Genomic DNA, 23,833 nt, shown 5'->3' with positions numbered 1-23,833 from the left:
CCAAAATCAAAATCAAAACCCTAGCGCCAACTCCAACCCTAGCTCGTAATCCACCAACTTCCGAGATCCCAAACATTGACCCTTATGCTCATGTTTTAAATAATTCAAAAAAAAAAAACACATAAATGACTATATATATTTGGTCTATATTACCTCATATATTTCAATACATATAATATCTATATATGTATATATATGTGTGTTCATGTTTACATTAGTAAAATATTTCAATGCTAGAAAAAAAATATTTAAAAATAAAATAATTTAGTTACTTAGTAATAATTTATCAAGCACTAAAAAGATTAAATCTTTTAAAATGTAAAAACAGGTTGACCCCAATTATGGCTTCCACATAAATATAGTGCCAAACCTAGGCACAAGTGTGCCTCTCACGGTGAGGTCCAACCCTGCTATGAGAATTTCTCTTGGTCTTGGGAGCCCTTAAAGTCACCAGCACCAAAACCTCTGCCATTCATAAGAAGCTACGCGCCCTCTTGAGACAGAAACAAAAGAAGAATAAAGAGTGCACCCTCCAAGGCCATCCACAGAAGAAAAAAAATGCCCCCTTTTCTGATTGCTCTAACTGTCAATTAGACCACACTAACTGAGCATTCCACACGCTAACCACTACAGAAGACAAAAGGAGATGAATTACCTGAGAAAAATTGCAAGTCCTCGCTTTGTCACTCTCTGCTCCAAAAAACCTGACTCCTAGGCTGAGCCCCTCATCGAAGTTCTCAGCGCTATGAAACAGGAAAACACTTAACTTAGGTGAGTGCAAAAGGAGAAATTTGTGACTTCTTAGAGGGAAAACTATTGTTATTTTGCAATTACTAGAAGACAAGATATTGTTATATTAGTTTGTTGGCTAGAATAAAGTTCATGAATGAACCCAAGCAATCTAGAATATTTGTTTCAAGGATGGTACCATAGTCTCCTTATAGAGTTCTATGATGAGATAGTTGGGCAAGTTAAGTATTTTTTCCTTTGATCAAAGCAAATCTCAATCATTGGATGGTCATATATTTTTATACATTAACTAAGACTTATTTTATCTTTGTAATTGTTATTTGTATATACTAGAGAATTGATTGGTTTGTTGAGATAGCTGCAACTCAAAATCTATTTTCAAGTGCTCAACACCTAACTGCAATAGACAGAGACCTAACAACAAGGTTGAACTTGGTCTCGTTGATAATGGGTGTTGATCTGCTGGCCTTTTGGATATTTTTGTGATGGCTTGGAAAATTAGAAAGAATGGTCTTATTGTGGGGCTATGTAGAAAGAGGATCCAAGCCAAAATAATAGGGAATGCACCCTCCAAGGCTATCCACGGAAGAAAAATAAATGGCCCCTTTTCCAACTAATATGACCATCAATTGGACCACACTAATCGAGCATTCCACACACCAACCACTACAGAAGAAAAAAGGAGATGAATTACATGAGAAAAATCACATGTCCCCGCTTCATCAATCTCTGCTCCACAAGGCTGAGCCCCTCGTTGAATTTCTCTATGCTATGAAATAGGAAAATACTTGACTTAGGTGAGTGCTAAAGGAGAAATTTGTGACTTCTTGGAAGAAAAACTACTGTTATTTTGCAAGTACTAGAAGACAAGATATTGTTATATTAGTTTGTTGGCTAGAATAAAGTTTATGAATGAACCCAAGTAATATATTATTATATTAGTTTGCTAGCCAAAATTAAGTTCATGAACGAACCCAAGAAATCTAGAATATTCGTTTGAAGGATGGTACCATAGTCTCCTTATAGAGTTCTATGATGAGATAGTTAGGCAAGTTAAGTATTTTCTCCTTTGATCAAAGCAAATATCAATCAATGGATAGTCATATCTTTTTATACATTAATTAAGACTTATTTTATCTTTGTAGTTGTTATTTGTATATACTATAGAATTAATTGGTTTCTTGAGATAGTTGTAGCTCAAAATGTCTTTTCAAGTGTTCAACACTTAAATGCAATAGACAGAGACCTAACAAAAATGTTGAACTTAGTCCTACTGATAATGGGTCTTCATTTGCTAGACTTTTGACTATTTTTGTGATGGCTTGGAAAAATAGAAAGAATGGTCTTATTGTGGGGCTATGCAGAAAGAGGATCCAATCCAGAGAAATAAGGAAACTCATTACTATAAAGGATTCATGCCAAATGTGATTCACAATAAGAGATGTAACTTCAATGATATTCCTTCATTTCTTTGGATTGCACTAAAAATCAGATTTGTTTGATTGAAAACAGTGCCATTTGTTTTAACTTAATTGAAATTGGGTTCCATTTATTTGGATAACATTCAAATGGTTTTCCCTCCACTAAGATGGGTTTCATTTGTTCTTTCAAATTGATGCAACAGATTGCAACTCAACGCACATGGTTTTACTTGAGATTGGTTTTATTTGTGACTTCTTGGAAGTAAAACTACTGTTATTTTGCAGGTACTAGAAGACAAGATATTGTTATATTAGTTTGGTGGTCAGAATAAATTTCATGAACAACCCCAAGCAATCTAGAATATACGTTTTATGGATAGCACCATCATATCCTTAAGAGTTCTATGATGAGATAGCAAGGAAAGTTAAGTCTTATTTGCTCTTATCAAAGCAAATCTCAATCATTGGATGGTCAGGATGGTACCATAGTCTCCTTATAGAGTTCTATGATGACATAGCAGGGTAAGTTAAGTCCTTTTTCCTCTGATCAAAGCAAATCTCAATCATTGGATGGTCATATATTTTTATACATTAAGAAAGACTTATTTTATATTTGTAATTGTTATTTGTCTATATTAGAAAATTGATTGGTTTGTTGAGATAGCTGCAACTCAAAATTTGTTTTCGAGTTCTCAACACCTAATTGCAATATGAAAAGACCTAACAGCAAGGTTGAACTTGGTCATAATGGGTGTTTATCTACTAGCCTTTTGCCTATTTTTGTGATGGCTTCGAAAATTAGGAAGAATGGCCTTATTGTGGAGCTATGTAAAAAGAGGATCCAAGCCAAAAGAATAGGGAATGCACCCTCCAAGGCTATCCACCAAAAAAAAAAAAAATGGCCCCTTTTCCAACCGCTCTGATTATCAATTGGACCACACTAACCAAACATACCACACTCTAATCACTACAGAAGATAAAAGGAGATGAATTCCCTGATAAAAATCGCAAGTCCCCACTTTGTCACTCTCTGCTCCACAAAGACCGACACCTAGGATGAGCCCCTCGTTGAAGTTTTCTGTGCTATGAAACATAAAAACACTTGACTTAGGTGAGTGCTAAAGGAGAGATTTGTGACTTCTTGGAAGACAAACTACTATTATTTTGCAAGTATTAGAAGACAAGATATTGTTATATTAGTTTGTTGGCCACAATAAAGTTCACGAACAAACCCAAGAAATCTATTGTTAACCCAAGAAATCAATAAGTTTGCTAACCAAAATAAAGTTCATGAACGAACCAAAGAAATCTAGAATATTCGTTTGAAGGATGGTATTATAGTCTCCTTATAGAGTTCTATGATGGGATAGTTAAGTCTTTTTTCGTTTGATCAAAGCAAATCTCAATCAATGCATGGTCATATCTTTTTATACATTAACTATGACTTATTCTATCTTTGTAATTGTTATTTGTATATACTAGATAGTTGATTGGTTTATTGGGATAGTTGTAGCTCAAAATATGTTTTCGAGTGCTCAACACCTAACTGCAATAGACAGAGAACTAACAACAATGTTGAAGTCGGTCCTACTGATAATGGGTGTTGATCTGCTAGCTTTTTTACTATTTTTGTGATGGCTTGGAAAAGTAAGATAATATATCTGCACGGCTACAAGACATCCTTGTTTTTCCCATACCAAATTCCTCCCTTATGGATGAAACAATGTCCATGACAAACTGGCTGATGGTCTTCAGAGCAGACGTAAGTTTCACATCGATCCCCAAAACCAAACACCTCAGGATCTTTCTCAAATATATAGGTGTTCTAAATCAACTACAAGATGCTTCAATATCATCGTTGAATGCTTTGACAAAGGGATTGGCTGGCAGAAATGGAGATAAACACCCCACTTCTACTCCAAACGCAATTCTGCATATGTTCTCAAACGTAAAATGAAAGAGTATGTCTTGGAGATCGATCACAAGATATGGTGTTTTCTAGAATAGGGATGAGATTTTGGCGCAAAGAATCTTGTACGGACTTCAACCCATAAGTGAGACTAGATAAAGAGTTAAATTCTACCACAAATGCCTTTCTTGGATGAATCCATAGTTCTCCAACGACGTTAAACATTTTGTCACCAAAAACATCTGTAAACACGTCCCTGAAAGTGGGACCCTTTGGAAAACTTGAAAACTTAGTTGTGAGAATGTACTCCACATTTCATTGATTGTTGGTACGGACAATGGTTTGCGGATGGCCTTTGGCAATAAAATTTTCACCGCATCCAATCAGAATTTGTGAAATCCAATCGTATAGATGGTTGAAATGTATAAACAATGACGGGAGAATTGTTAGAAATTGTAATTACTCCTGCATGTGGAATTACCTAAAATTAGAGAGTCTGTTAACTAAGTGTTGAGTCAAGTCAAGTGACAGATGAAGAGTTAAGTGCAGTCCCTATTTAGAGCGTGAGTTAATTGAGTTAAGTGTGTGTGCATATTAAGACATTTTAGGTGAGTCGCTAGTCGGAAAGGTTAAATACCCTTCATCGGGTTCATTATAAGAATCAAATTTTGTGTGATCAATAGAAACGCTACAGCTCTATGTGTAAATTTAGTGTTTTGTCTCCTCTACCTTTCTAATAAATTGATATCAGAACAAGATTAGAAAAATCCAGGGAGAAAGGATTAGCAACAATCTAGGTGAGAAGAGAAAAATATATTTTCTCTCTTGGTTAATGCTATAACGCACCTTGTAAGTTCTATACAAGGCGTTATAACGCACCAGCGTTAACAGTCGCAAACTTACGTGCTTTTCGGATCATTCGTAGTGTTAGAGGACTAACGCGTGAGTTCGTTTTCATGGAAGGCGTTAACATGCAGCACATCATAATAAGCGGAGTGTTACTAGAGCAAAGTGGGTATTTTTTTTTAAAGGTACGAAGACTGATACGAAGTGATCAGTGGGAGCATAATAAAAACGGGCAAGCGACTATTTGTTAAGGAGTCGCGTAAGTTTGAAAGGAGTATATTAAAAGTTTTTTTCTTATTCCAAATTTTTTTAAAATACGTGGTGGGGTGTGGAGTGGAGTCTTAAAACAACTCTTTTATTAAAAAAGGTCATATTAAAGTGTTTTTTGAATTCGCGAAGGGGGATTATTATAAAGGTTTTTGTTCTTTTTATAAAGATATTTTATAAAAATATTTTTTATATAAAAAATAATCAAGGGATTTTATGAAAGGGTCTATAAAGTTTTTTATTGGCAAGAGAATTTAGGGCTTTGTAAATTCTATCTGTCTATAAAATTATATGGTTTTTTGTCAAGCATGACAATTTTTGGGTGAATATTGTGCCTTACGGGGGCGCATATTGAAAATCATATTTTTTCGAGGGCAATATGGTAGACAACCTCATGCAATAAGAAAAGTAGCTATAAAAAAAAGAATGACAACATGCATGGGTTGTAAAGCGCGACTGAAGAATAATAAGAAAAGAAATCGAATAGAAGAGGCAGAGATTGTTGTCGTATTTAGAAAGGTTCAAGTCGTAGCCGAGGAACTAAGAAGTCTAGCAAAAGACGAAAAATAATTTGGTGCAAGGGGGAGTGACATGCAACAACAGGTTATGTCACAAACAAAGAAGTTAGCCGCAGATCTGAGAGTATATGAGAAAGACTCTGAGAGGAAAACAAAGCTTGGAGAATCCCACTCAAAAGTGGATGATGGTTGTCAAGACCATAAAATTGAAACCCATTATGCAAACATGCATATGGATGAAGAAGATGCAACAAAGATTACAGAGAGAGAAGTTGAAGCCTCTACGTGTGAAACAGAGCAAGAGCAAATAAATGCTCAAGGACTCCACTGTAATGTGGATGATACAGATGATGGTGAATCCCATTGTGATGAGACACATGTGGGTGATGATTGAAAATTTATATGTGAATTGGTGAATCCAACTACAACTGATGGATTTGGTGAAGTTGAAATTATCAATGAAATTGAGAATGAGCACATGCATGCTTGGATATCCCACCATAGTTTGGATGAGCATTATGTTGATGATATGTGTGGTTTCTTTTTTGAAACAGGGATTGACTGTGGCAATATGATAAGCGCTATGTTTGATGAAGAATTAAAGGTTGAAGTTGTCACTATAGCAACAAGATATGAAGCAATTGGAATTGATCATGAAACAGTGTGCGATCTAGCAGGAGTCGATGATCAAGAACATGATAAAGTGATTGAAGAGTTTTTTATGAGAATATCCACTGACCACATAATAGTGGAAGATAGTTTCAGTGAAGTTGAAAAGAAGGCAGAGAAGGAAGAGGTAGAGCAGGAAGCTCTCACTGAAGAGCATAATAAAGATGTTTTTAACATTGTTTTTGAATATGCAGGTGTTCAAAATAGCATGGGCGAAAAAGTTGAAAACAAGGTTGTTAATAAATTTGATGCAGATTTGAAGCTCATTGAAGAATGGATTCAGAAACCAATAGAACAAATTGATGTGAGTCTTAAAGAAATAGCTGGAATAAAAGAATTGAATGAAATGGTGAATAATGATCTTGAGTGTGCAGATTATAGGAAAAAAGCAGTAGTACCTGATGATGAAAGTGAAAATAATGATATGGATGTTTCTGAAGACAAAGATGAATGCATTGAAACCATTTTTCAACAATGGAGTCAAGAAGAGATAATATTCTGCTATCAAGAAATATGGCAGAAAGAAAGTCAAGAATATGAAGCATAAGAAGCAAAGCAAAGAAGACAGTTTGAAGATGCAATGTTTTGGCAGCAGTCCATGGTTGAACGAATATTTGAAGAGGAAGATGTAGTAGACAAGATCAGATTTTGTTTTAGCACAAATTCAAGAAAATTCAAAGAAAAATTGCAGCAGCAGCAAGTAAAGGAATATGGAGCCTACAACAAGAAAGCACAACAGAGAATGAAGCAATTTCAAGGATATAAAATTTGGAAGAAGAGAAAAAGAAAATGCAAAATTGTGAAAGTCTTGAGTCATTGTAAGCCTAGCTGAGACATAGACCAGCAGGCATGTTTGAGTGATAATTGAGTCAATTTCTATTGTAAGTCTAATGGGCATAGTTGAGTCATGTTTGAGTTATGTTGAGTGATACGATCGTAATTAAGGGGGAGTGTTAGAAATTGTAATTACTCTCGCATGTGGAGTTAGCTAAAATTAGAGAGTCAGTTAACTAAGCGTTGAGTCAAGTCAAGTGATGGATGAAGAGTTAAGTGCAGTCCATATTTAGAGTGTGAGCTAACTGAGTTAAGTGTGTGTGCATGTCAAGATATTTTAAGCAACTCGCTAGTCGAAAAGGTTAAATACCCTTCACCGGGTTTATTGTGAGATTCAAGTTTTGTGTGATCAATAGAAGAGATACAACTAGAGTGTTTTATGTGTGAATTCGTGTTTTGTCTCCTCTACCTTTCCAACAAAAATTCCTAGGAAAAACCAACCTCAAGGGATTCCGTGTGTTTTATGTGTGAATTCGTATTTTCTCTCCTCTACCTTTCCAACAAAAATTCTTAGGAAAAACCATTCTCAAGGTATTCCATTCTTTGCTTTTCTATTGACAAATAGAAAATAGTATGTGAATGCCACGAAACCGACTATCAAAACAACAGAGATACCCATTAACGCCTTTTGAAGAAGCATGGAGCATGCAAGCAGTTCTAGGCATACTTAACATCACGCGTGCCCCTAACGTCAATGGATTGGTGGAATCATGAATTTATTGCATTTTTATTTTTGCACCAATCAAAGTACCATGGATTCATTGCCTATTTCAACACATAAAAAAGAGAACATGGACACTGCATTAAGTGCACAAATTTTTTTTTTTGAAGAATCTTCTACCATAATTCAAGTTTTATAGACCTAGAACCATTTTTTCTTTTTCAGTTTTATACACCGTGAACCAATTTTTTATTTCACAGGGAAAAAACGCTATTCTAGATAAAAAATAGTACTACTAGATCGATTTTCTATCTTTACTTTTTTTGGATTACATATTTTGAATTTTCTGATCAAACTAGTCAACTTTATTTATAACAAAACATATTTCATTTGTGATTGTTTTCCTTTAATCCACAGTATTTCTATATTCTATTGATGCCTATCTACTAGAGAATATAAACTACTACAAAAGTGCATATGAAAGTGATATACTGTAGAACCATATTTGTTAAAATTTTGCTTAATTCTAATTTTATGATAGGACAAATAATTAATTACAGAGTTTATTTTCAACCACTTTTAATATATATATATATATATATATATATATATTGAAACTATAACGACTTAAACATGGGGGGCTGGACCTTTTGAGCTGCGGCGAAAATCTGAGGAGGATATATATATATTGAAACTATAACGACTTAAACATGGGGGGCTGGACCTTTTGAGCTGCGGCGAAAATCTGAGGAGGAGCGAGGATGGCTAGGGTTTTCCTAGGTGCCGCCGTCACACTGCAGATCTGCGAAGGGGCAGAGACAGCAGAGAACCCCTGGAGGTCGATCGCCGGATCAACCGAATCGTATACGCCGTCATGGATCTGGTATTGCAGCGGAATAGACCACAATCCCCCTGCATCAAATCGGTCCCCGGATGCTGATTGGTCTGCTCACAGGTCATGGACGAGTTCTCACTATCTGATTAAGGGTTATTTTCACGGTAAACCGTTTGCTCTTTTTGTAACAGGACACGGCCAGGACGATACAGCCCGCCATCGACTAGATCCGCAATCGAAAATGCAACACTACCTTGATTCAGAGCTTTTAAATGCGTTTAAGGGTAAGAATGGAGCGGACTGGCCGGAGATGGTCGTGCGAGCAGGAGCCATACAGAATGTTGCTCCCCCATTTCCAGGCGGAAGAATGAGGGGCGGCTCAGATCTGACATCAGAGAGCTCTAGGGAGAAACGACCACGAACCTCTGGTCTTGAATCAAACAGATCCCTTGATACATTTGTCATATGGCGCGATCCCGCTGAGGCACACTCAGAAACTAATGCGATTGAATCTGGAAAATGGATGATAGGAGGTGGAAAGCCACTCAATGCAGAGGAAAAACAAAAAAACCCCAAATATGCTTTCCAATCGCCAGATCTGGAAAACAAAACAGCAAAGCGGGGCATGGATAAGGTCACTGGAACCACAACGGCTGCATCTGGAAAACTGCTAGCAGGAGGAAGAAAGCCCTTTTTCGATTCGCCAGATCTGGAGAACAATCATGGGAATCAGGGCTTGATTAAGGCCGATCCGTCAGATCTGAAACAAATATTTATCAGATCGGTAGAAGGCAGACACTGTTGTGTACAAATCAAGGAAGGGATGGATGTCCTGGAGTTAAAAAAGCAGATCCAGATCAAACTGGGAACTCAGGCAGCATACCAAAGTCTCTTATTCTCAGGATTCTGCATGCAGGACCAACACACTCTCCAGCATTATGGAGTTGTCAAAGATTCAACCATCATCCTCAATCTGAGACTCTGAGGCAGATGCAAGGGAACCAGCTCAAAAAATACAGGCTCCTTCCGCGATGCAGTCAAAGGAAAGGAACCAATGCAACACAGACCAGCATCCACACCAAAGCTTCCAGGACCCTATATTGTGGAACAGAAGCCAGAATCACCTATGCTTACTGTATCATTGCCGGAGGTAACAGATCTATACTCAGACTTAATTCATAATGTTGTTATATGCAGATTTAACGGTTATTGGCCCAAAGCTGATGCACTGCATCAATGGGTTTATACATCATGGACATCCAAATGTGAAATATATCTATGCCCTAAGGGATTCTTCATAGTCAGATTTAGTACAGAGTTGGAACGAGACAATATCATTAATCAGGGGCCTTGGTTTTGGGGCAATGCTGGTCTCTTTCTCACACCCTGGTTCCCGGATTTCGACGCCAATACCATGGTAGTATCGATGATGCCAGTTTGGGTAAGGCTACACAACCTACCACTACATTTCTGGCATCGAAAAGCTTTAACAGCCATTGGGAATTCCTTAGGAAAACATCTCAAAACAGATGAGGACAGAGCCAACCGGGGAATTTTCAATATGCCAGAATATGTGTAGAGGTGGATCTAAGTCAAGGACTCCCACATCACATCACATTGAATTTCAATAATTCACTGTGGATGCAAAAACTTGACTACGAGAACACAGCTTGCAGATGCCACGGCTGCTTGCAGACAGGGCACCTTCAATATGCATGTCCACTGACTAGTAAGGAGCCTAAAAGGAACAAGAAACAACAGAAAAAGCCAAAAGGTTGGAAGCATACCGAACCACTGGAGGAGGAGGCACTAAACACGGAACCCACAGACGTACAAAGGAGACAGGAAAAAATACAGGAAGAGAACACCGAAGGGCCCAAATTAGAGCCAAATAGCATGGTACGGCAGCAAGAATTACAGCTGGAAATAAGCGGTGCCAAACGAGCACATAGCTCCGAAGGATCGGACTCAGATAAAGAACAACCAGGGCACACAGAGGAAAACCAACTTGCCATAATTGTCCCCACTGCCAACTCTGGAGTCTGGCGTAAAGTGGAGAAGAAAAAAGGAAGGAAAATATAGGCCTGTAGACACAACTTTTTTATTTCTGTTGTATTCCTGTCATTACGGGAACAGTCTTTTACTACTTTGTGTTCTTATTTTTGTTTTGCTGCCTGTTATTACAGGAACAGCCATATGCATATGCTTCAAGCATCTACAAAATGTAATTTTATCAATATGAATAAAATTACGATTTTTTCTTACGAGAAAAAAAAAAATAACGACTTAAACATTATAAAATACATGGTAAAAAAAGGAATTTTATTACACCAGTCCTACTTACCATTTATTATATTAAACCATACACTATTTATGATGCCGCACATTCATTAGATTTGATTGAGTTTATGTGATATTAAAACTTATATGTACAGTTCACAATAAGGCTTTGGTGCCGCATTAAAGAGGCACATGGCCTCATTTGAGATTGGGGACCTGTCATCTTGCCATGGTGTAAATGCGCAGGGTATGCTCCTCCACGCGGTGCAATATGTGGCTATCTCCTGTCACTTCCTCGTTCAGCGCCTAGACCTCAACTCGACACCTGTATCTGCTCACCTCCATTGATCTACCAGGGAATAATCCAACGGTGGTGCGGATTTGGGTTGGGTCCAACTATACTTCTCCCGTATTCGACCGGATGGGGAGGCATTGGCATTCGATGGGTTTCGATGATTCGGTCGCTCTGTAGTAGGTTTAGTTGCCCGGTCCTTCCTCGGTTCTGCAAGTTGTTGCTTAAGAGCCATGGTTTCCGCTGGAGGTCCTTCTCGACGAGCTAATGGTACACAGTCGTTTTTATATAGTTTTTGGAGTCTAAATTCTAGTTTCCTTTGCGAGTTTCACTCCCTCTGGTTTGGTGATGGTCTGACAGGAAAACCTCCCCGTCTAGGGGCTTCACCATACTGCTCAGTTTCATCAATGGTTGAGGATAAGCAAGAGCGAGCCTAGGGGGTGAGGTTTTTACTCCACAGGGCATTTTCCAGTTCTCAAAATTGATTTCATTATCTATACACATTGTTAATGTCATTCTTCTTTTGTTACAGAGACAGATTACACCTAGCGGGTGTTAGAGCATAGATTGACCTCAGGCTAAAGGAAGGCAATCCTAGGATAACCACAAACCAAGCTTAACCTGGTAGCTAGCCCTACCAGGTCGGGAGAGGGCTCTCTCCTTGTGAATCTCAATCAAGATGACTGGATCAGATATGGATTTTAGGCTAGGTATAGTAGCTCTAGGGTTTTTGATTGATTTTGTTGGTTTTGTTGTTGGATCAAATGGAGCCAGGCAGTTTTGGGTCCGGGAAATCAAGTCAGGATGCAGGGTGTTCTATGGGGCAAGGTAGGTAGGTGTTTTGGAACTTGGAATTGAGTGAGATGAGAGGTCTAAGACTGGTGAGGAGCTGAGGAGGGCATGCAAAGATCATGTATCCTTCTCAAATAGTAGAAAACATAAAAAACTGAATGGTTTCCCAAGGCAGAGCACTGTAAACAATGTATTCTACCTATCTATCTTGATATCATTCAACTAGAAGAAATGAATTATATTTTGGCACACATAACACATGAGAAAAACTAATAATAGAAGAAGAAAGTATGCAAAAACACTTTACCACAAGTATCCCATAAAAATAGCTGCAAATCCTGGTTTATTTCCTTGCCAAACTGCTGATAAGGGTGTACAATGTAGCTCAGAGCATCCAAGAGAGTCCAACCTCAACAAATGACTAAGAAAACACTTGATATAGGCATAAAAACTACTCATCTTGACCATCAGGGGTCGAATCCATGAGAAGAGGGGTTGTTTCAACCATTTCCCAACTAAGAACTGGAATATAGGCAGTCAAACAACTTGCCTCTATAAGAGCGGAAACAGATACATTTACCTCAAAACCACCTCTAACTAATGAATCTACCCTCTAACCCTATTTTACTTTTATATTCACATGCCATGTCATTAATTACATGAGTAAAATCATTCATAAGGAGAGAGAAAACAAATCCACAGTCAAACTATGCGAAATTTTGATTTTCTAAGCAAACTGATCAAAAGCGTAGCGCCACTTTCATGTCACTTTTGCAGGCCTTCCCCTTAGCCAAATTGATACCATGATAGCTCATTGGAAAGGTCTTCAAGTCTAGTTTCTGGAACAACTTGCATTTTTGAATTTGGAGGTCATTTGCCCCCTCAAAACGTGAATCTCCCAAGACTGCTTCTGTGTGTCCAAAATGAGGTAGAAAGGTTATTTTTTGGTAGTTTTTTGACCTTTTGGTGACCTAGTTTTGCTCCAAAATTGCTGAAATTTTCTGGGTTTGATGCTCTCATCATTCTGAATCCAAATATATAAGCCTTTCCTCCAACAAGTTCTCCAGGGAAAAGCGCAGCACTGGTGGCGTTGCACAGCTAGGCCAATTTTCTGTTTTCAAAATTTCAAAATTTGAAAAAGACAAAAATTCATCAAAACTTGCCCAGATTTGGCATAGGACACCACCATTAGCTGCTTTGATGGGATAGTGAGGCTTCAGCCAATATTTTCAACTTATCTTGCTCCTTTTTGCTCTTTAAGGCCTTCCTCAACCTAGCCTTAAGCTTCCTCATCCTTATGTTGCAGATTTTGTTGCGAGTCATGTAGTGGTAGGCCATGTGGCGAAGCATCTTCTTGTCTTTGTTGGCCTTCTCAATCAGCCCCTCAAGGTGTATATTAACACTCTCAAGCCAAGTTTCCCTGTCATTCTTAATCTCTTGTTCAATTGAAGTCAACTTGACATTTGCCTCCTTGGCCTTTTGCCTGTTTTCCTTGATTATTTGCAGCTTCATGAGAACTTGTTGTCGCTCAATTGTTTGCTTTCTTGCTCTAAATACTTGATGATGAACTTAGCCCTCTATAATTCATCTGACAAGGATTGTATTTCTGCCTCTTGTTCCTTTATGATCATGTCTTTGATAGTCTTTAGATCCTGAGCTTCCAAATCAATAATCTCAACTCCATGATGAGTGAAATGTTGCTGTGGCTCTTCATGATCAACAAGGTTGAAATCTCTTTCCTACTCATCACTAAGATCCCTCTCTTGCACCTTTTTCTTGCCCTTAATTTTGCCCTTTATTTGCTGCTCAACCTATACCTGTTTTGTTGAAGAAGAAGGCAAAGCCCCTTCCACACCTTATGGAGATAGCATTTCCCTGTGGGTTGATGACGAAGGCGAGACTCCTTCCACACTTGGTGGAGATAATACTTGCCTAGCAGCTGCAAAATTTTTCCTAGTGCCCCTCTTATATGTCACAAACACTGGCACTCCAACAGTTTCAGTCTCTTTGACCTTTTCATGTCCTGAAGGTCCACCTTCTTCATGATGTACTGATGAAAAGATTTGTGGGCCTTTGAACATCTCATGAGAAATGAAAGTCTCCCATGGCATGTTAAGAAGGTTCAGCTAATGTAGAACAATGATTTTAATCAAAGAGTAATGGAAAATGCTATTCAACTACTGGGGGTATGGCTTCCTCTTTACAATATGTGCCATCTTCTCAATGTTTCTGAACATGAAGTAAGGGATATTCATCATTCTTACTCTAGTGAAATGCATCAACAGTCTAATGTGGTAGGCATACAACTGGGAGAACCTACCTTCACAAGTGAAGTACTTGATAATGATTTTCATCAATGGAGCAAACCTGTCTTCCAAAAACTTGAAGGGGAATACTCTCTTCATTTTGTCTTTGTATCTAGCCTTGATGTAAGGCTCATAGTACTCCCTATCAATATCCTGACCTTTGTTCCATTTTTCACCCACATCTGGAATACCTGTAGCCTCTGAGATGACAGTTGGTGATATGGTGAATGTTATTCCGGCAAGGGTTACTTCATTATTGTGCAAATGTGTCACAAACAACCTTGCCAACTCATGATGAAATTTGACTCTTTCTATCATTTCACAAAAATCAAAGCATGACTGGTGTTTAAAGCAAGAAATGGCAAGTGGACAGGCTTGCAACTCCCTCAAACTAGTGGGCTCTTCTCTGATAATTCTTCCTCCTTTATGAGGCTTCCTTTGTTGTATGTTTCTCTCCCTAGAACTGTCACTAAGGGTGTCTTCTTCAAACTCATACTCACTGTCTCTTTCCATTGCTTTTTGTAGCTGTGAACACTTGTGGTCAATGATGGGAAGGGTGAATGGAATAAAGATGAGTATGAAGAGATTTTTTAGGGATGAGTAAGGTTTTAGGGAGAATGGGTAGGGTTTGTTGATGAGAATAGGGATTGTAGGGTTTGGGGAAAGTGTAAGTGGGAATGTGGGAAATGTATGATTTAGGAAATATGTAAATGGGAATGGGGTTTGGTCTAGGGAATAATGGCAAGGATAGGGTAAGTAAAACAATGGAGAGATGATGAAAACTAGGGTTTCACCCTAGAATCTAGGGTTTGAATTTTTAAAATGCTAAATACCAAGCTTAGCAATCAAAACCCTAGATCATAAGATAGGAGTAATGTACTTGTTTAGAGAGAGGAACTGAAGATTTCGAGGTGAATTGGCAACTTGGGAGAGTTTTGGGCTTGGCTGGACAGATGCGCAGCGCCTCACACAGGTGCGCAGCACCTGTGCAATTTTACACTGGATAACCCTGCCAGGTGCGCAGTGCTTCCCAGATGCGCAACGCTAGCCTTAGATGCGTAGCGTCGATTAGAATTTCTTCAAAAACGCAGCAACTGCACTCCTTTGCTCAATGACACTTAAAAATCGCTTCTTGGCTCTCCTTTTAGCACTTGAACTTCAACTCTAACAATGAAATGATTAATAGAGGGATGGTCTTTATATAGCTTTTCAACTTTTTTATTTTTGATGTAGAAAACCCACTTTCATAATGTCTATTTGCTTTTTCCAAATACTCTGTTTTTTATGCTTGGTCTTCTTGCTTTGATAGGTGGACTGATGCTCAAACTCTTTGACTTTTTGCAGTGGCAGTACTTTGGCAACATCACCGGGTGACCAGAAGCAGCATGGAACCATTTATTACATATGAGAACAATAAAATTACATGAAATTTAAAAATAATATACAAATGCTCTGTTTTCACCTCAAAACTAGTTTTGAGGTGAGAATTTCATTAAGCTTAGAAATTAAGAAATTATGACCTTCTATTGATTATTTGACCTCCTCATGTTCTCTACTAACCATTATTAACAATAATCATTGAAATTTGACCATGGTGAAAACCCTAAGACCTAATGAGACTGAAACCCTATGTAATTCATGAAATGAACTGAAAATGAGCATGAATCATGACAAAAAGGTATGAAAGGAGGTCAGCAAGTACATATCATGAGGGAAAAACTGAAAGGAACCCTACCATTAGTAGATCCATGACCTAATGGAATGAAACTCATTAGAATGGGACTCCTAGTATGAAATGAAAAAGAGTAAATTTTGATCATTGATGGCAGTGTGAAGAGACTAACACTAATAGCGGGAATCTTCAGAGGTCAGGTAAGCTTATGCCAACGATTACTCTGTTTCGTTGTGTCTTTATGCTTAAGTGACATGTATCTATGATATCAGGGTTTTGGGTTTTACGCAGGTAACTTACTGCTCCTACTTGGGTTCATGCGGGATTGATATGGCACCCTCCCGGATCCTGAGAACTAACACTATGCACAGGTTTGATTCATTCACTGTAGTTTGCCCAGTTTGCTTGTTAAGGTTGATGCCTACGATAAATCGTATGGCAAGGGTTTTGGGCCGGAGTCTGGCCTTTAATTCTTTCTGGACAGACTGTAAATATTGACTATCAAGTCAGTTGTTTACAAGGTTGAATTGGTTGTTTTTCATTTAGTTCGAAAGACTGTTCCGCCTTTAGCTTTAGTAATTTATGGTGAAATTCTTTGGGACCGCTGTTGCTTACAACAGTTGAGGGTTTTATATGTAGTTGAGGGTTTTATACCCTTTTTGGTTTCGGTCTTTATTAGATGAATGCTATAGGACATGCACTCTGTTGTAGTAAAGTGTTCGGTTGTAAAAGCTCAATTATGATACTGTATATTCATATGTATTTTTTTGACTTTCGAAAGGTTTTCACTATTTCAAATTATTAATATTGTTACTGATATTTTTGTTGATACTGTTTCCATACTTATTTATTCGCAAATATGTTGATATCTATGTGGTTATTAATAGTACATTTGTTGCTCACTTGTATCGAAGTATATATTTCGAACTATTTATGATACCCATAAGCAGGTGGAAAGCTTGTTTTCTTGAATGCCGAGGGTTTAAACGACCCTCTATGACAGAGAGAGAGTTACTCTATTTGGTCAATTCCACCAGCGGTTTCAGGAATGATTTGCGACTCTGTTTGTGTAATATTCCTAATTAGCCATGGCTAATTGGAATATTCGATTTTGCTCAATTTTGCCTTCTATATTTATTTATAAATAAAAGGTGAGGAAAAGGGGGACATAACTCACCTTTAGAATAAAGTCACTTCCTAGTAACACAACGTTGTGACTTAAGGGGGAGCCAACGGGGCCAAAGGACCATGCAGAGATGGGGCCCACGCAGACACTTGGAGGGACTGCGCAGATGGAAAGGAACACGTGGCAAGAGAGGGACTGCATTGGAGGAGGTGGGCCTTGGGATTGAGAGAGGCAAATGCTATATAGGAGAGGGGAGCCTCCTCATTTTGTCATTAGATTATGTGCATTTGAGCTAGTCACTTCGACTTAGAGCACGTTGGCTATTTAGCTGGTCTGCAGCACTGTTTAGTGCATCGAGTGTCTCCGTTCGGAGATCTCACCCTTAGCCCCGGGGGACTTTGAGTGCCTACTCGGGCAAGGTAGTTTTCAGTAGTCTTTTGCAGGAGGATTGATCTTTGGAGGGAGGAGGAACTGAGCATTTTGGATAACTGTGCAGTCTTGAGAGAGGGACGCAGTTCTTTTGGTGGGAGTTCCGGATTGAGGGTTTTGCGGAGGATTTGAGCTGGGAGATTGAGCAGGGGATCAACCCTTGCATATTGGAGGATTTTGGCAGAGTTTCAGGTGGAGTTTTGGAGGATTCTATTTAGTGGCAGGAGTTCAGGGATGCTCTCTCATTCAGAGACTTTGTTCAGCTCCAGCGGGATAGTAGACCCCACGACCATCACAAAGGATACCAGCATTATCATGATGGAGACACCCACTGCACAGCTAGTCTATTTTACTTGCCTACGTTTGATGGCTCATCAAACAATTCAGCAAAGTCTTGGGTGGAGAAGCTAGACATCTATTTCCAGCTTAACCAGATGTTCGAGACGAAGGCCATCAAGGTGGCGACATTACATTTGGATGGTGAGGCCTAGGACTAGTGGTTCCATGGGTTGGTTACACTCGGACACTCCACAGTGACGACATATGCAGAGTTCACCAGGAGACTGATAGAGAGGTTCGACTGGAGGGATCTGAAACAACATTTTGTTGAGCTGACAAGGCTCAAACAGATCGGAAACCCAGAGACTTACATTGCAGACTTCTTGATGGTTTCAGTGATGGTGCCCGATCTATCCATAGCACGGAGGATCTACATGTATGTTGATGGGTTAGAAGAGCCACTTCGGGGTCTCGTCAGGTCCACTAGACCAGCCACACTCCAGGATGCTATTAGCAGGACCCGGGACTTACAGGATGCCTTACCCAGGGCCCGGACACCTTACCCCCTGAGAGAGGATTTCCAGCCTAAGGGGAAGAATGTGAGGATTCCGCCTCCAAAGGGGAATCCAGGACGAGTACAGATTGATGATGACGCCAAGAGGGAGCTGAAGAAGAAGCGGTTGTGTTTTACCTGTGAGGAGCTGTGGGCACCGGGACATAGAGGTGTTGTTGGAAAAGCACATTTTATTGAGGTCGTCTCTGAGAGCAGCAGAGAAGAGGATGAGGAGGATGACGTGGAGGCAAGAGATAGTCATACCACGTAGGGTCCTTTGCCACCTCCACCACCAGCAGTAGGTGGTACAGCTTTTGCACCTACCGAAGGGGCCCTTGCAGCATTACGAGGAGTTCCCAAGTATTTGATGCTGCGCGTACGAGGGACAGTACGTGGCCAACGAGTATCAGTTTTGGTTGACAGTGGGGCAACCCACAACTTCATCGATGCACAAATGGTTTAGCGGAGAGGTATATAGATAGAGAGCTTCGATGGCTTTTTAGTTTTAGTCCTAGGAGATTAGACCATGGTGTGTGCTCGTTATGTTCCAGAGCTATCAATGACGATGGGCACCTACACACTGACCGACCACTTCTTCGTGATCAATATTCCAGACACCAACATGATACTGGGTGTTCAGTGGCTTATCACTCTAGGGAAGGTCATGACAGATTGGAAGACCCTAGAGATGGAGTGGGAAGATGAGAAGACAGGGAGGCATGAGAATATACGGGGACAACACACATATCTGCCTCAGACTGTTTCGGCTCATCGAATGGAGGCAGTCTTCTGGAAGGGAGACATAGAGTGGGCAGTGGAGCTGCATGCATTAGAGGCAGGGACTATAGGACAGGCGGTGCACCCAGAGATACAGTCCATCCTTGACCGGTATGCCACAGTGTTTGGGGAGATTCTGTCGGGACAACCACTGGATCGGGGGTTTGAGCACACCATAAAGCTTGGGTAGGGCATACAGGCAGTGATTACTACCCCCTATAGACATCCCAAGGCCTATCGGGATGAGATTGAGCGGTCCATTCAGGGGTTGCTGGCTCCTCGGCACATTCGGCCGAGCACGAGTCCTTTTGCTTCTTCCGTGGTGTTGGTGAAGAAGAGGGACGACACATTGAGGATGTGCATTGACTATAGGGCCCTGAACAAGAAGACCCTGAAGAATAGGTACCCCATACCCAGGATCGATGAGTTGATGGATGAGTTGAGAGGAGCCCGGTTCTTCTCAAAGATTGATTTGAGATCTGGGTACCATCAGATTCGCGTGAGGGAACAGGACATTCCCAAGACTGCCTTCAGGTGTCACTATGGGCACTTTGAGTTTTTGGTGATGCCCTTCAGGCTAACCAACGCCCCAGCTACATTCCAGTCTTGCATGAATCACATCTTTCGTAGTCACTTGAGGAAGTTTGTGTTGGTATTCTTTGATGATATACTCATTTACAGCAGGACTTTGGAGGAGCATCTCCAGCATGTTGAGACAGTGTTGTGCATCTTGGAGGAGCAGCAGTTCTATGCCAAGCTCTCCAAGTGTGAGTTTGGATTGACGGAGATGTTGTAATTGGGACACATCATAGGGGTCGACGGAGTGAGAGTCCAAGAGGATAAGATTAAGGCCATCAGAGATTGGCCGAAGTCGAGGAACGTGACGAAACTTCGGGGATGCATTGGTATTTGTACTTACTACTGGAATTTCGTCAAGAGTTTCTCACAACTTGCTGCACCCTTGACAGATTTGATGAGGAAGGGGGAATTCAATTGGTCGGATACAGCATAGCGAGCCTTTGACAGGCTCAAGGAGGTGATGAGCAGTTGCCCAGTGCTTGTATTGCCAGATTTTTCGCAGCCATTTGTTTTGGAGTGTGATGTGTCGGGAGAGGGGATCGGCACAGTATTGATGCAGGGAGGTCACCCTATAGCCTTTGAGAGCAGGAAGCTCCTTCCACACGAGAGATTGTATTCTATATGCGACAAGGAGATGCCAGCCATTATGCATGCATTGGCCAAGTTCCGGCAGTATTTAGTGGGTAACAGGTTCAGGGTGAGGATTGATCACAATAGCCTCAGGTTCTTTTTGGAGCAGAAGCAGCTACAGGAGAGGCAGCAGAAGTGGATCAGTAAGATCCAAGCATATGACTTTGACATTGAGTATGTCAAGGGTAAGAACAACGTGGTAGCAGATGCCCTTTCACATAGACCAGCCACGTTGTCTCTTATGAGCTTAGACACAGACTGGAGGGCTCGACTCTTAGTAGAGTACTCCAAGGACAGATTTGCATGTGAGGTTCTGGATGGGCAGGTGGCGGATGACAAGTACAGGGTGATCGATGAGATCATTTACTATAGGGACCTGATCTTCTTGACTGAGGGATCTCAGCTCAAGTAGAAGATACTCCAGGCATCACATGATTCACTTTTGGCCGGCCATAAGGGGTTTACCAAAACCTACAGGGCCATTAGAGAGAGGTTCTCATGGAAGGACCTCAAGGAGGACGTACTCCAACATATCCGGGAGTGCGAAGTTTGCCAGAGGAATAAGGGGGAGATGAGCCATCCTGCAGGATTATTGCAGCCTCTTCCCATTCCAGAGGGGAAATGGGAGTGTATTTCGATGGACTTCATCACAGGGTTGGCCATGGTACAAGGCAAGGATTGCATCTTTGTTGTCGTTGATCGACTGATAAAGTACTCACACTTTTTCCCCATATCCGCACACTACACAGTAGCACAGGTGGCCGCACTGTTCTTCAGAGAGATCTTCAGGTTACATGGTCTTCCCAAGACCATCACCAATGACAGGGACAGCTGTTTCATGGGCGGATTTTGGCAGGAACTTTTCCAGTTGGTGGGGACAGAGTTGACACCAAGTACCAGTTATCACCCACAGACGGACGAGCAGACAGAAATAGTTAACAAGTGGCTGGAAGGCTACTTGCGTAACTATGTCAGTGGGTAGAGCATGGCTGAAGTGGCTGCATCTGGGGGAGTACTGCTACAACACTACACATCACGTCCATTGGTATGTCACCATTCTATAATTTGTATGGATATCATCCCTTATCTTTTGCTGACGTGATGTTTGGTGCTAGCAAGGCTCCGAAAGCCAAGATTTGGATCCAAGAAATTCAGGATATTCTCTGAGCTCTCAAGGATAATATGGCTACAACATAGAACCAACAGAAGCTGTATGCTGACAAGGGTCGGGTGGAGTGACAGTTTCAGGTAGGGGACTTGGTCTACCTATGGTTACAGCCATATCGACAGTCGTCACTAAAGCAGAAGGGGGCTGAAAAGCTCAAGCCCCGCTTTTATGGGCCATATAGGGTGATACGCAGGATTGGACAGGTTGCGTATGAGTTGGAGCTACCCCAAGGCAGAAAGATTCATAACATCTTTCATGTATCATGCTTGAAGAAGGAATTGGGACACCATGTGACAGTGACAGATGAGCTACCGCCCACGGATGATGAGGGGCATTTGGTGTTGTAGCCAAAGGTTATTATTGATACCAGGGAGAGGCAACTACGGAGCAGGACGGTCCGGGAATTCTTGGTGAGGTGGAAGAATTTACCAGATGAGGATGCCACTTGGGAGAATGAAAGAATTTTGCAACATCCATCACTTCAGTTGCTTGAGGACAAGCAACATTTTGCCGGGGGAGACTGTAATATTCCTAATTAGCCATGACTAATTGGAATATTCGATTTTTCTCAATTTTGCCTTCTATAGTTATTTATAAATAAAAAGGTGAGGAAAAGGGGGACATAACTCACCTTTAGAATAAAGTCACTTCCTAGTAGCACAACGTTGTGACTTAAGGGGGAGCCAAGGGGGCCAAAGGACCACGAAGAGATGGGGCCCATGCAGACACTTGGAGGGACTGCGCAGATGGAAAGGAACACGTGGCAAGAGAGGGACTGCATTGGAGGAGGTGGGCCTTGGGATTGAGAGAGTACAACGTTATAAAGGAGAGGGGAGCCTCCTCATTTTGTCATTCGATTATGTGAATTTGGGCTAGTCCCTTCGACTTAAAGCACGTTGGCTGTTTAGCTGGTTTGCAGCACTGTTTAGTGCATCGAGTGTCTCTGTTCGGAGATATCACCCTTAGCCCCGGAGGACTTCGAGTGCATGCTCGGGCAAGGTAGTTTTCAGTAGTCTTTTGCAGGAGGATTGATCTTTGGAGGGAGGAGGAATTGAGCATTTTGGATAACTGCGTAGCCTTGAGAGAGGGACACAGTTCTTTTGGTGGGAGTTCCGGATTGAGGGTTTTGCGGAGGATTTGAGCTGGGAGATTGAGTAGGGGATCAACCCTTGCATATTGGAGGATTTTGGCAGAGTTTCAGGTGGATTTTTGGAGGATTCTATTCAGTGGCAGTGCAGAGCCTTGAGGGATAGCGTAGATCCCCAAGGGGGTGATTTTAGGGGGTCGGCTATTTCAGAAAATCTCTCTAGGTTTCTTGAGTAGAGTCTGATTCCATAGTTTCAGCATTTTCTGAGGAGGGGAACAACCCCAAATCCTCATTTGATTTCCAGTAGTAGCAGCAGCACGAGAGTTCTCCAGCAGCTTGGACGCAGTTCAAAGAGAGGCCATTCCTTTGCTATTTTGAGTATATTTCTTCACTTGCCTTGTGCAAGTCGAGGTGCTACCTGTCTGATCATCTCTTGTACTCTTTCCATTACTCAGTATAATAAAATGGCTTAGCATTTCTCTCTGCATTTCTTGAGTATCTTCTTATATTTCATGTTCACATTATTATATGTTGTACCACTGTTATTTTTATCACTTGAGTTTCTCGGTCACTATATCATTTGGACGTGTTTGGTTGGAGTTTGCTTGGGTTTGAGGGATATCTCGGAAATGGGATATTACAGTTTGCTTTCGTTCATATAAAATAGAACAGGATTGTAGGAGCTGATTGATCTTTTGGACTCTATCAATTACTAGCTTTACAGTTTCATGGGAAATTTATACTTATTTCTGCACTGAGAACTCCTTTTGATTTCTTGTTCTGAGTATTGGATTGATTTACCTCATTAATAAATGTATTCTCTACTTGTGCACATTCTATTACGAGTTAATCATAATATTCATGCTATGTAATGGACTATCATGATGTTGTAAGTAAACATTTAATATGTTATTCTATTATAATCCATGCTTAAACAAAAGAGCCTACATTATTTATCTACTTAAAATTATTAGTGGAACTTCAACAAATATATGGAAAGTCTCTCCTCTCAGCCACGAGCCTGACGATTACGTCTAGGCTCTCCCCCAAGCACTTTCTCTATTTTTCTCAATGGAATAATTTCCAATTACAGTCAGTGCCTTGGGCCTCATGATTTTACTGTCTAGCCTCAAGTCCTGCACTTAATTTGACT

The sequence above is a fragment of the Pinus tabuliformis genome, chromosome 4_1, assembly GCF_031772625.1.
Source record: "Pinus tabuliformis cultivar Carrire ecotype Pingquan chromosome 4_1, CPIR1, whole genome shotgun sequence".
NCBI classification, from domain to species: domain Eukaryota; kingdom Viridiplantae; phylum Streptophyta; class Pinopsida; order Pinales; family Pinaceae; genus Pinus; species Pinus tabuliformis.
Note: the sequence above shows the minus strand (reverse complement) of the source record.